Source organism: Octopus sinensis, linkage group LG11 (assembly GCF_006345805.1).
Source record: "Octopus sinensis linkage group LG11, ASM634580v1, whole genome shotgun sequence".
Taxonomy (NCBI): Eukaryota; Metazoa; Mollusca; class Cephalopoda; order Octopoda; family Octopodidae; genus Octopus; species Octopus sinensis.
The window spans coordinates 7,911,265-7,923,764 of NC_043007.1; the positions used below are offsets into that span (position 1 = coordinate 7,911,265).

Here is a 12,500-nt window from a genome sequence, read left to right on the forward strand (position 1 = left end):
TTCAGCTATGGCACCTTCTCTACGAGGGGCGTTCAATAAGTAATGCACCTGACCCACTTCCCATAGCAGTAGAGCAACGAAACTTGGCACATTTATTAGTCTTTTTCTACATAGGAACCACCCAGAGTTACGCATTTCTCCCATCGTTTGATGCAGCTCTGAAGACCGTTTTTGTAGAAGACCCCAGCTTGGTTCTCCAACCACGACGTGACTTCAGAAATCAAGGCTGCATCATCTGGGAAACGCTTTCCTTTCAAAATCAACTTCATGGCTGGGAAGAGGTGAAAATCAGAGGGTGCAAGGTCAGGAAAGTAGGTGGTATGGGGAGGAGTTCATAGCCGCACGCCTGTGCTTCTGATCTGGTGACACGCGAGTTGTGGACCGGAGCGTTGTCCTGCAGGAGGAGGATGCCTTTGCTGATCTTGCCCGCCTCTTGATTTTGATAACTTCTCTTAATTTCCTCAAAAGTGAAGCATAATAGACTCCTGTAATTGTGGCATCCTTTGCCAAGAAATCTGTCATCACTACTCCGTCCTGGTCCCAGAAGACTGGGAGCATGACCTTGTCAGCGGAGGGCTGCACCCTTGCCTTCTTTGGAGGAGGTGAGTCACGGTGCTTCCACTGCATTGACTGGGCTTTGGTCTCTGGATCATAGTGATGGACCCAGGGTTCATCCTGTGCAATCAGTCTTTTGAAAAATTTTGACTCATCTTCTTGGCACATCTTCAAATTCATCCTCGCGCTATCGACGCGTTCTTGCTTCTGGAAAGGTGTGAGCAGCCTGGGAATCCATCTGGCAGACACCTTTTGCATATGCAAATGGTCATGAATGATAGTTTCCACAGACCCGGTACTAATCTTGACCTCATGGGCTATTCGGCGAATAGTTATGCGTCGATCTTCCAAAATGGCAGCCTCAACTTGACGGACAGATGCCTCGTCAATGGCAGAAGGGGCGACCAGATCTGGGAGCTGTTTCCACAAAGTTCCGACCATGTTTGAATTCACGATGCCAGCGTTTTACAAGGTCATATGATGGGGCATCATCCAATAAGTTACTTTTATTTCATCAAAAGTCTCCCGTGGTGTGCGTCCTTTCAAATACAAAAACCGCATCACTGCTCGACACTCAACAGGCTCCGTTTCACACTTGACTCAGTTCAAACACCTGTAAATCAGAAACCACAATTAGTTCAGAGCTGTAATTTGCCACTTAATCTATAGAGATATAGGTAATTTCACCTGCAAAATTTCAGCTAGATCAAACAAATGCAAGTGGGTCAGAGGCATTACTTATTGAACGCCCCTCGTATATACAGCACAAATGTCGCGAGCAGCTTTTGCGGCCTTAGAACCTTGATTAAAAGCAAAAAGAAGGAGGTGTCGAAAAATGCTCGTTTTTCTTAACTTGACATTCCATTTTAATGATCTGAAAACTAAACAAAAATTAACTAAAATTTACTAGAAAAAAAACAAAGATTCCAAAATGATTCAAAAATAGAATTCTCGAAACAAATAGATTCCAAAATTTAAAAATAAACGGCGGGAACTTAGTTGCCGATCCAATATATATACATTGGAACATATATATATATATATGGCCGCAGTCAAATGACTGAAACAAGTAAACGAGTAAACGAGAGAAACGAGTATATATATATATATATAATAATATTATATATATATATATATATAATATATATATATATAATACATATATATATATATACATTATATATGCATTGAAGATATATTATGTATATATATATATATATATATATATATATATATATTATATATATATATATACATCTATATATTATGCATTGGAATATATATATATATATATATATATATATATCTATATATATATATATTTGAAATATATGTGTGTGCGTGCGTGCATACGTGTGTGTATATGTGTATGTATGTATGTATGTATGTATGTACGCATGCATGCATGTATGTATAGGCTTTGATGAGGAACTAACAAGGAAATACCTAACAACTTCGATATCACTATGGGATCGAGCGACTCCACTCAGGGAAGAGAATTGGTGGGTATATATATATATATATATTAAAATGCCTCAATGTGGAGTTCCCTGGATTGGGTGGTGAATTATTCCAGGATGATGCATTGTTTACTATCCGTAATTGTGGCAAAAGTAACATTGAAAGGGAATAAGTAAAGAGCAAACTAAATTCTTTAATGGATTTGGACTTGCTATCTTTATAGAAAACGATATTACCCTCGACTTCAGTACTGGACTGCATCTTCCGTTTCACAAACCAAACTAAAATCTTATGTATGTCAGCTGCAAATCAAATAATCCGATATGTATTATAAACCCTGTCGTCAATGGGGTGTCAATTAGAATATCTAATCTTTCATGAAAAAAGTAGACCTAATGTACAGATGCTCGGTCGTTACAGATATAGCTTACCATTATTTAGGATGCTGCGCAAGAGCTTTCAAATCTCGATTTTATAACCACGTCACATCACATAGGAATAAAGAAAGCTCCACTCCATTAAGCAAGCTAATCTAACAGCTTAGATATAACAAAACAAAATACGATATTAAGCAGTCGACATTGACAAGCGCACCATCTTACGCCGTAGCGAAACGGAGATGCGAACTTATACGTAAAAGTACAATATCATAAATAAAAGACAGGAATAAGTGTATTTTACAATAAAACCCTTAGATTACTTCCTCTATAATTAATCAAGTGAAAAATTGGATATGATAGCACTCGCAAACCTTCCTAGTTCAATACATTAAGAATGATAAATATTTAAATTAAGTGACAATTGTCATTTTCATTTTTCGCTTTTTTTATGACAACATGTCCATTTACAGTATTTTTGTCCTATATCCATTCCCTTATTTTCCCATTTTTTCGGTGTATTTTACGCCTGTTGTTTTGTGTTGCTTTGGTTTTTATGTTTATTTTGTTGGTTTTTTTTTCTATTGAGAGGTTTATAGGATCCAATGTTAGATTATTTTCTTTAGTCAATCCACGGTGATCGCTTATAAGTTTTAAGCTTATAAAATATTATTATCAGTTACAGAATTGTAATATCGGCACTGCTTATCAAACCATCGCAGAATGTGTGTGCACGGTATGTATGTTTGTATGTTTGTATGGTATGTATGTTTGTATGTTTGTATGGTATGTATGTTTGTATGAGTATATATACATACATATATGTATGTGTATGTGTGAGTCAGCCGGACTAGTTTCATTAGCGTTAAAATTTCGTTACATATATCCCTACATCGAACCATCTGAAACGTAACTGCCCCAAATGGTCGTGACTTCTGGAACTTCAGTGAGGAAAGAAAGCCATCAATGACCCGTCTTTTTTTTTTTTTGCCTGTCCTTCTAATTGTTTCTCTTATCCGCCTTTGTATCGTCTATCTGTTCGAATGTTTTAATGCTCTCTATTGCGTTTTGTTCCATTTTTATACTTTATATATATATATATATATATATATATATATATATACATCAATGTGTAACATATGTATATGTATATATATATATATATATTATATATATATATATATATATATATATATATATATATATATATCCATTTATTAATGCACACAGGCACATACACAAACATGGCTGAAGTGCAGATGATTACTTTAAGAGACTTTCCTCTTTTTCTTCGCAACGACCTCGAACCCAAAAGAGTAAACAAAGGAGAAATAAACAGACAGAAACAAGGAAAATGTCCCTTGTATTTGAATACTATGCAAATATTCTTTTAAAAAAACTTTTCTTTTAATTTTTCCTAAATTTAATTGCTTTCCATGCTTACAGTTGAAAAAGTCTCAATGACTGAAACCGGTACTGAAATGTCTTTTATAAAATTATTTTAGCATTTTCTATCTTGACTTTGTTTCTAAATATATATATATATATACCCATATATATATACACATATATATATACCATATATATATACACATATATATATATACATACATATATATACATACATATATATATACATATATATATACATATATATATACATATATATATTATATAATATATATATATTATATATATATATATACACACACACATATATATATATATATATATATATATATATCAAAATGTGAGTATGTGTTTACACATGTATATACAATGTGTGTGTGTGCGTATCCATCTACACACCATCCACACAGACGCGTACACTAGTAATCGGATAACATCGAAAAATACGAAAGAAAGGAAAAAACAGTGTCTTTTTTCCCCAAAACAATCCTTCATTCTTAAATTCATTTAACTATTTTCAGACTTCTCAAAATATGGTACCATAGTCAATGAGATTATTTGAGATATGGAAATTGTTTGACATAAATACCACTTCAGTAACCAGAATTTTCAGAAAATATATTTCTCGCCTTAAATTTGTCATCCGGTGTTTTAAAGAATCTACAAGTACGAGAGATGTTCCTAGTGTTTGAATTTAACCTCCTCAATAATTTCAGACTGCCATTCTTTCTTTTGCAGTCTTTTATCCAATATTTCATCTTCGATGGCATCTTGTGAGAGCAATATTATTTTTGTCTTTATTCTGTCCCTCTACGGCGCGTCTTCCTCTTAGACTCATTTGTGTAATTTTAAAGACAGTAACTTTTGATATTCTTCGTGTATTTAGCTTCCAGAATGGACTTTTTAAAAAGTAGAATCCATATTGCTATAAAACACATACCTCTCCACACACACGTACACACACACACACACATAAATACTTTTGAATACACACATATAAATACGTTCATATACACGTGATTACAGACAAATTTCAAAAGAAATTTTAATTAAAAATTATCTTTTAAAAGTCTCTTAAATTAATCGTCTGCACTTCAGACATGGTGTGGAGAATGCATATTCATACACACAAATACGCGCACGCATACACAGACACAGACACCAACACACACATACACACACTAACACACACACATACTAACACATACACACACACACACACACATATATATATATATATATATATATATATATATATATATAATGTATATATGTATATGTATATGTATATATATATATATATATATGTGTGTGTGTATGGGGTGGGGCACGAGTAGTATCTGAATTCTCATTTGAAGTAAATATTAAAAAACTCCAACACCACATATTGAGTACTATCATTCTCATTCGTTGATAAAATGTCACTTTGAATCTCAATCACGAAACAACCAAGAAACCGCAGCCACCTTGTTAAATCTTTCCAGGACATTGGCGTGCCTCGGCTTTCTCACCAAATTCCTCTTCCTGCATATCTCGATGCTGTTCAAATCCTCCTATTCGTGGCCTTCCTATATTCTTCTTTCAGTTGGCGACGAGTTGTCCATTCATAAACAAAGTGAAGTCATACTAATGTGCAGCGTGATCAGTGTATTTAATTTCCCATCGTTTAGGAATCAGACAAGAATTGTGTTGATGACTTACCAAAATTGTATTCCCTATGACTTTATTTTCTTTGTTTTTTTACTAGCTACCATTTTAACTTTTTTCAGCACTTATTTTCATTTCAAATCTGTCGAGATATGATGTTAGATATCTAACATTACCTCCTATTACACGAATATCATTTAATACGAAATAAGCTTTCCGTCATTATGTATTCAACGAAGAGAAACACAAAATAGGCTTCCTGAAAGAACACACCTTTACTTAATACCAAATGTTGTTTGAAACTAATTCTGGCAGGAATTTACAACCATATTCATATAATAACCTCATAAGCTTCACTGTGATAGGCTGATGTTGTATTTTCTCGTAACAAGCGATAGTTCCGCATGCTGCACACGGCCAAATGCTTTTCCAAAGTCAACAAATTCGTAGCAAAGGTCGGACTGGCGTATCAAGTATTTTCCTAATAGCATATTAACGTCACAAATCTGCTCAACAGATTGTGGTTCACTAAATATTTTTATTGTTGATTTCGTCAAGAAAAACATATAACAAATCCTTTGTTAGATGGCTAATTAAACTGCTATGTTTGTTTACTTGCTGGTGTTTCCTTTCTTTGGCAACGGGATAACATCTGATTTTTTTTTTCAATTTGCTGGGCTCTTCTTCTGTACCTAAAACATTATTACAAGATGTTACAAAGAACCTCAGTGACCCAGTCACCTCTCTCACTTAACAGCCTGTATTTATGTTATCTACATCGGTTATTTATTACATTTTCGTTTCCTTAATTGTTTCTCTTGCTCTTTCTTCGCAGATATCTTGCTCTGACTCTATACTAAAGTGACTTTTCCTTTTCCTAATCGCTTCAGCACATTGTAGTCTACCTCTCCTTTTGTTGATTGCTCTTCTTAGTACTCTCTTCATTTAACAATTATTATTCTTATCTTTATTAGTACGCAGCTATATTTATCTTCAACAACGTGAGATATTCATTATCCATTCTTTGGTTTAAATCTTAAACCATTTTCTTGTTTCAAATTTCTTCTTTTATCACGCCTGCGCAAAACATTTTTATTCATTCTGGTATCCTGAACATTCTTCTTTTCACCAGGAATCCTGACACTTGAAATTCTCAGTACTTCTTCAAAAGTTCCTCTTAATTCTTGAAATTTACATTTCTTTATAATTAATTGTATCAATATTTCTCTCATTTCTTCTTTGCTTCGCATTTTCAATTTTCTAAAAATCTAAATTCATTTTTCAATTTTGATTACTTTGGGTTGATTCGAGCTTAATTGTTAATCATTCAGATGTACTAATCGCTACCTGTATTAACATTTCGAAAACCACGATTTTCGGAGGATGAAAAGAAAACCGTTCTGATAAACAGTGAATCATTGTTTTTCACGCTTTCTACTAATGTAGTTTGTTTCTTTCCTTTTTTTTATAAAGACTCTTGTTAGTTTAGTTTTGACTGTTTTTGTTGTTTTTGTTTTAGTTTTTCTTTTTACAATCCGCATTCATCACTTTTTTCTTTGATAATATTTCGGCGCAGCTGTTGATCCATACATAATGCTTCCATAGAAATTTGATATAATCTACATTTTCGGTTGTATCTTGAGACTTCAAAGTGTTTCACTGTCTCTTTTGTTGATTAGATATTTCGTAGCAATTTTCTGTTCTTACAAACGCACAGACTTCGAAAGGTGATGAGATATAAAGGTCATGGGTCCAAGAAAGGCTGCGCTTCATGTTCACATTAGTGTTGTAGCAAGTCATAAAAGGCGGCAAAATGACGTAATGGTTATTTGCCCGAACAAGCATAATTGTTGGTATCCCATTGGTTAGAATTACTGCCCATATACGAATTCTAAACTTTCGTCAAAGAAATCTTTCATGAAATACGGTTCTTAGGATTCGGATATGAGCAGTTATAAAAACCCTGATTTGGGGGAAATTACTCAGTGATCATTGGATGTTACTAAACTCCATGACACTCACTCCTTGAGATATTGGCTGTTTTTCATGCCATGTCTATGATAAAGATCCAACAAGACTTATTTGAATTGTTTTGAACTCCAGTAGTTAGTATGAAGGATCAGCTAGTGTGAATTTTAAGTCGTAACTTTCTACGACGAAATGACCTTACTTTCCAATTGTACTGTAAAATGCTAAATGTACATAAATAAACTTATGTAGTAATTATTTCCTCTTTCTTCACGTTCTTCAGCTTGTTAATGAAATTTATTTCTGCAATTATGAAACTGTATTTTTCTATAGCGGTTCAAAGAACGCGAATTTATTTATCTTCAACATACATGCACGCATAAAATGTCCGTTAGCGTCTCAGAGTATATATTTCTCGCTATGACGTTTATATAGCTGGAGTCAGGATTTATGTATAATGATAACACTTATAAGTAAGTTATAAGTGACGTCTCTATCAGCAAAGATTCCAATTTCAAAAGTAAAATATATTTATTATCTATTTCCAAATAAATAAGAAAAAAACCATTACAAAAGTAGTGGTATTCAAACAGTCTCCAAACCCGACTATAAAAGTGTCAGCTTCAAAACTTCGAGAAGCACACACATGTATAGACATCTTTGATGTGTTCAGTGTTCCACAGGCAGATCTTTGGGGTATGTTAGTCTAGGTGTTTTAAAGTTCCCGAGATCATCAGGAAGAGAGTATTTCCAACGGAGCTCACTGCTGACTCGTACAGTGCTGTTCTCTTCGTTTTTCAGCATTAGCTTTATATATTTATTTTTGTTGCTGCAGATTAGCGGATACAATATGTAGGTGGATCGTTAGTAGCCCCTACACGCAATTGTTTTCTCTCCTTGTTTCTTTTCTGTGTATCTTTCTGTTGAAGAGCGTAGGCTCGAAACGTAAAAGACTTGTTTTATTTCTATTCCTGAGCGCCGTACTAATACATTGTTTGTTTGTACTCCTCCTGCCTTCGTCTTTTGTTTATTTTCGTAACCTTCCCGGTATATATATATATATATATATATATATATATATATATATATATATATGAGAGAGAGAGAGAGATGGATGGATGGATGGTGGATGGATGGGCGCATGCATATATACATACATATGTAGATACATACATACAGGCAGACAGGTGCCTTGGGATTATACAAGCCTTCCATTCATCGAGGACACACTCTAATCACTTACATATTAGCACTGAACATATCTTTAATAAAACATACATGAGTGTGTATATAAAAAAATATATGCGTGCACACACACACACACACATATATATACATTGTGCACACGGATGTGTCCAACTTTATATAATTCTCCAAGTATTCTTTGACAATATCATGTCATTATCCTTTCTCGTCACTGGAATTTACCAAACAGAGTAAAAGATATGTAAAATAATTTCATTACAAGAATTTGCATTCAGCTCATGTCGCAGAAATGTCTTAGAGCGATGGTTTATAGAACAACAATGAATTGGTCATTCTTCTTTTCCAAATATAACATTAATCTCTGAAGAAGTGATATGAAGATACAGACTTTAAGAACGCATTTGTGTTTGTGTGAGAGTTTCGTTACGTCTTGAGATTTCCACTTGGGAAAATATTAAGTTTGAAAACTTGAAACTACTGCAAGGGATTTACGTGGTAATTAGACGCAAAGGAACCTACATGAGTGTGTCTGAGTATATATATATATATATATATATATATATATATATATAAAGAGAGAGAGGGGGTAATGTGCATGTGTGTGTGTGTGTATCAAATCACAAGATGTTGACCTCATCAGATTACTTGTGTGTATATCCACGACTGCATGTATATAGATAGATAGATAGATAGATAGATAGATAGATAGATAGATAGATAGATAGATAGATAGATAGATAGATAGATAGATAGATAGATAAATATGGAGGCGCAATGGCCCAGTGGTTAGAGCAGCGGATTCGCGGTCGTAGGATCGCGGTTTCGATTCCCAGACCGGGCGTTGTGAGTGTTTATCGAGCGAAAACACCCAGAGGTCCACGAGTCTCCGGCAGTGAGTGGTGATGATCCCTGCTGTATTCTTTCACCGCAACTTTCTCTCACTCTTTCTTCTGTTGGCCTGCTCACTTAGCCAACGGGGTGGCGTCCTTGAAGGCTAAAACAATGCGAAGCGCATTGTGACCAGTGATGTGTAGCAACATCTGATGGCCTGGTCGGTCACGTGATCACGTGATATATATATATATATATTATATATATAATATATATATATATATATATATCTCCCTGGATGTAAGACATTTTTTTCTAGTTTGTTGCACACACGCATTTTTGCTAATACATACGCGGTGAGGCTATACATTAGCGTCGTATTATTACGTTCGCTATTTCCAGTAAATATCGGTACTTCGTTGTGCCATATATTTACTTTGTATATATATATATATATTTATATATGCATCTATATCTAACTCTGTGTGTGTGTGTGTGTGTGTGTGTGTGTGTGTGTGTGTGTGTGTGTGTGTGTAGTGGTTATTGAAATCAGTGAGCGGGTAACCAACGCTAGACTTGGAAGTTTGTGCTTGCAATGTAGCAATTTTAAACGAACGTAAATATATGGCGGCGGCGGCGGAGGCGGGAGCGGAGGCGGGAGCGGAGGCGGGAGCGGAGGCGGGAGCGGAGGCGGGAGCGGAGGCGGGAGCGGAGGCGGGAGCGGAGGCGGGAGCGGAGGCGGCGGCAGCCCATTGCTCAATGGGGTGGAAGTGCGAATGGTCGTGGAAGGCAAGAAGCCCAGATGCGATATATGTGGTGCCACAAGCCACCTGAGAGCCTTCTGCCCCCAAAAGTTGGGAGGTAGGGACCACACCTGCAGCCCACATTGCACGCCCTACAACACAGACCTTTTGATAGAACTGCAACATCTCCCTCAACAACAACAACAGAGGCACGTGAATCCCATACAATGGGGAAAACCACCCAGGGTATATGTCAAACCATCTGCCCTCTCTCAAGCATACACTCACACAACCACGCTGGCACTATCAAAGACACACCCACACCACCCGAGACAGACCAAAGAGACACCAGCCACTACTTGTCTCGTATTGAAGACGAGGAAGAACCCCACAAGGTAAAGAAAAAAACAAAAGACAAAAGAAACAGAAAACAAAAGAACCTACACCAACACCCGGAAACACAGAAGCCCCCAACACATCGAACATAGATACAGCAAAAACCACACCAGCATTACCATTTCTACAACCACCACCATCACCCCAACCAAATCCACCAAAGCACTCACAACCACACGTCGACCCCAAAAGAAAGCTCACACTCACAAATGAGGAAACATTGAATTATGTGCTCCTTTTCACAACATGTAGTCGTAAATCTGTATCTGGTACGATTTTCTCTTTTTCTTTACCATTGATATAAGAATCTTCTGGGAAAACTACATCGATCAAGAAACACCCCTTTGCAGTGCTTTTCTCTGCCAAAGTTATGTCTGACCTTGTATGTTCAAGAACTTTATCTGTCTGGATTATAAAATCCCACAAAATTTTCAGTCTGATTTTCTAAGGCTTTCTTTGGTTTGCGCAGATACCATTTCTCAGAGGTTGAAAACCCATATTTCTCACATTAGAACCAGTGGAGGTGCAAACAGACTTCATCGTGACACCTTTTATATTCTCTCTGCGCAACCATGTCCCTGGAGCCCACAATGTGTGTCACACGTTCCACTTTCTTCCCATATATCCTACGCGTATTTGTTCCCTCTGGGTTATGCTTATTCCTTATCGAGTTTATGTTTAATGTTTCATCCTGATCAGCCACCAACAAACTTTCTGTCTCATTCTCTCTAAACATCACCTTTTGCCAACTAATTCCATGAAGATTCTGTTTTCATTTCGTTTATCTTTCTAAGTGGCCGAGTCATTCCATACTCTCCCTCAGACCCAAGCTTCTCTTGCCACAGGGGCGTCTGATGAGGAACAATAACAATGAGAAGAAGAAATCGAAGAAAGCAACACAGCACCAGCAACAACTATTACAACGCAACAACAATTTTCGATTAGGAAAATAAAACGTGACTCAGACGTCAATGGACAGAAACCGGTTGTAATGTGAACACTTCGATATTATTAAGCAGAGAAGCTGATGTCGTGACAGCCCAATACCGAATGGCCATGAGAGGTAGTTTTGAATTTTAGAGTTAAATATTAAAAGCGTAGTCATAGGTATTAATACATAAGCTGTATCGACATGTATGCATTGCAGAAGTCTTATTCAACCAGGCGAAATAATACGGTAGGTAAATTAAGTGGGAATAAACTGAAAGGGAGAAAAAAGAACAAATGAAAGAGGATATTAAACATTGTGTTTCCAGGCTGTGAATAGATTTTATTTACGTTGCAAGGAATGAGAAACAGAAGAGACACCAATTACTGCCTTTTGTTTGTTTTATTCTATTCATTGATGGAATCGTATGATGGAGTTGGTTTAGTTTTTCCTCTCTTAGTTTATCGAGCGGCAAAGAATAGATGGATAGTGAAATAATGAACCACGTATGGAATGTTATGAATAAATAACTAAGCAACAAACACATGCTCGTCGTAATACACAGCTCGTGTGATACAAAAGTTGTCATCAAAGAGAAGGAAATTAAGATCGCTCGAAATACCAAAATATAGATGATGAACAGGGAAAGTAATGAAGTTTATTAATATCGCATTCGTATAAATTAAAGCCTCTGGGCATAATTAGTGGAACTCTTGATTACTAGATAGCTATATACGATGCAAAATCGAATTATTTATGCAATTTCTACGATAAACAGCTTGGTTTAATAGGGAAAAACTCCAAACGAATCCCAGGGAGAGAAAACACTGAAGGCAACAGGTTGACGAAAGGAAACACAATATTCGATGTTCTTTCAGTGGATAAAGTAACAACAACAACAAAAATAACAATTATATCGAGAGGAATAATAAGGATTTTTGTTTCTTTTAGCTTTTCCTACATTCTTTTAATTTTTTA

At 35.8% G+C, this 12,500-nt stretch overlaps 1 protein-coding gene across 1 annotated transcript in view; it reads right to left on the minus strand.

Moving 5' to 3' along the window:
- The window catches only part of LOC115217197 (cholecystokinin receptor type A-like), a 222,324-nt gene that overhangs the window by 134,604 nt on the left and 75,220 nt on the right, over positions 1-12,500 (minus strand). The gene's annotated exons all lie outside the window — the stretch shown is intronic.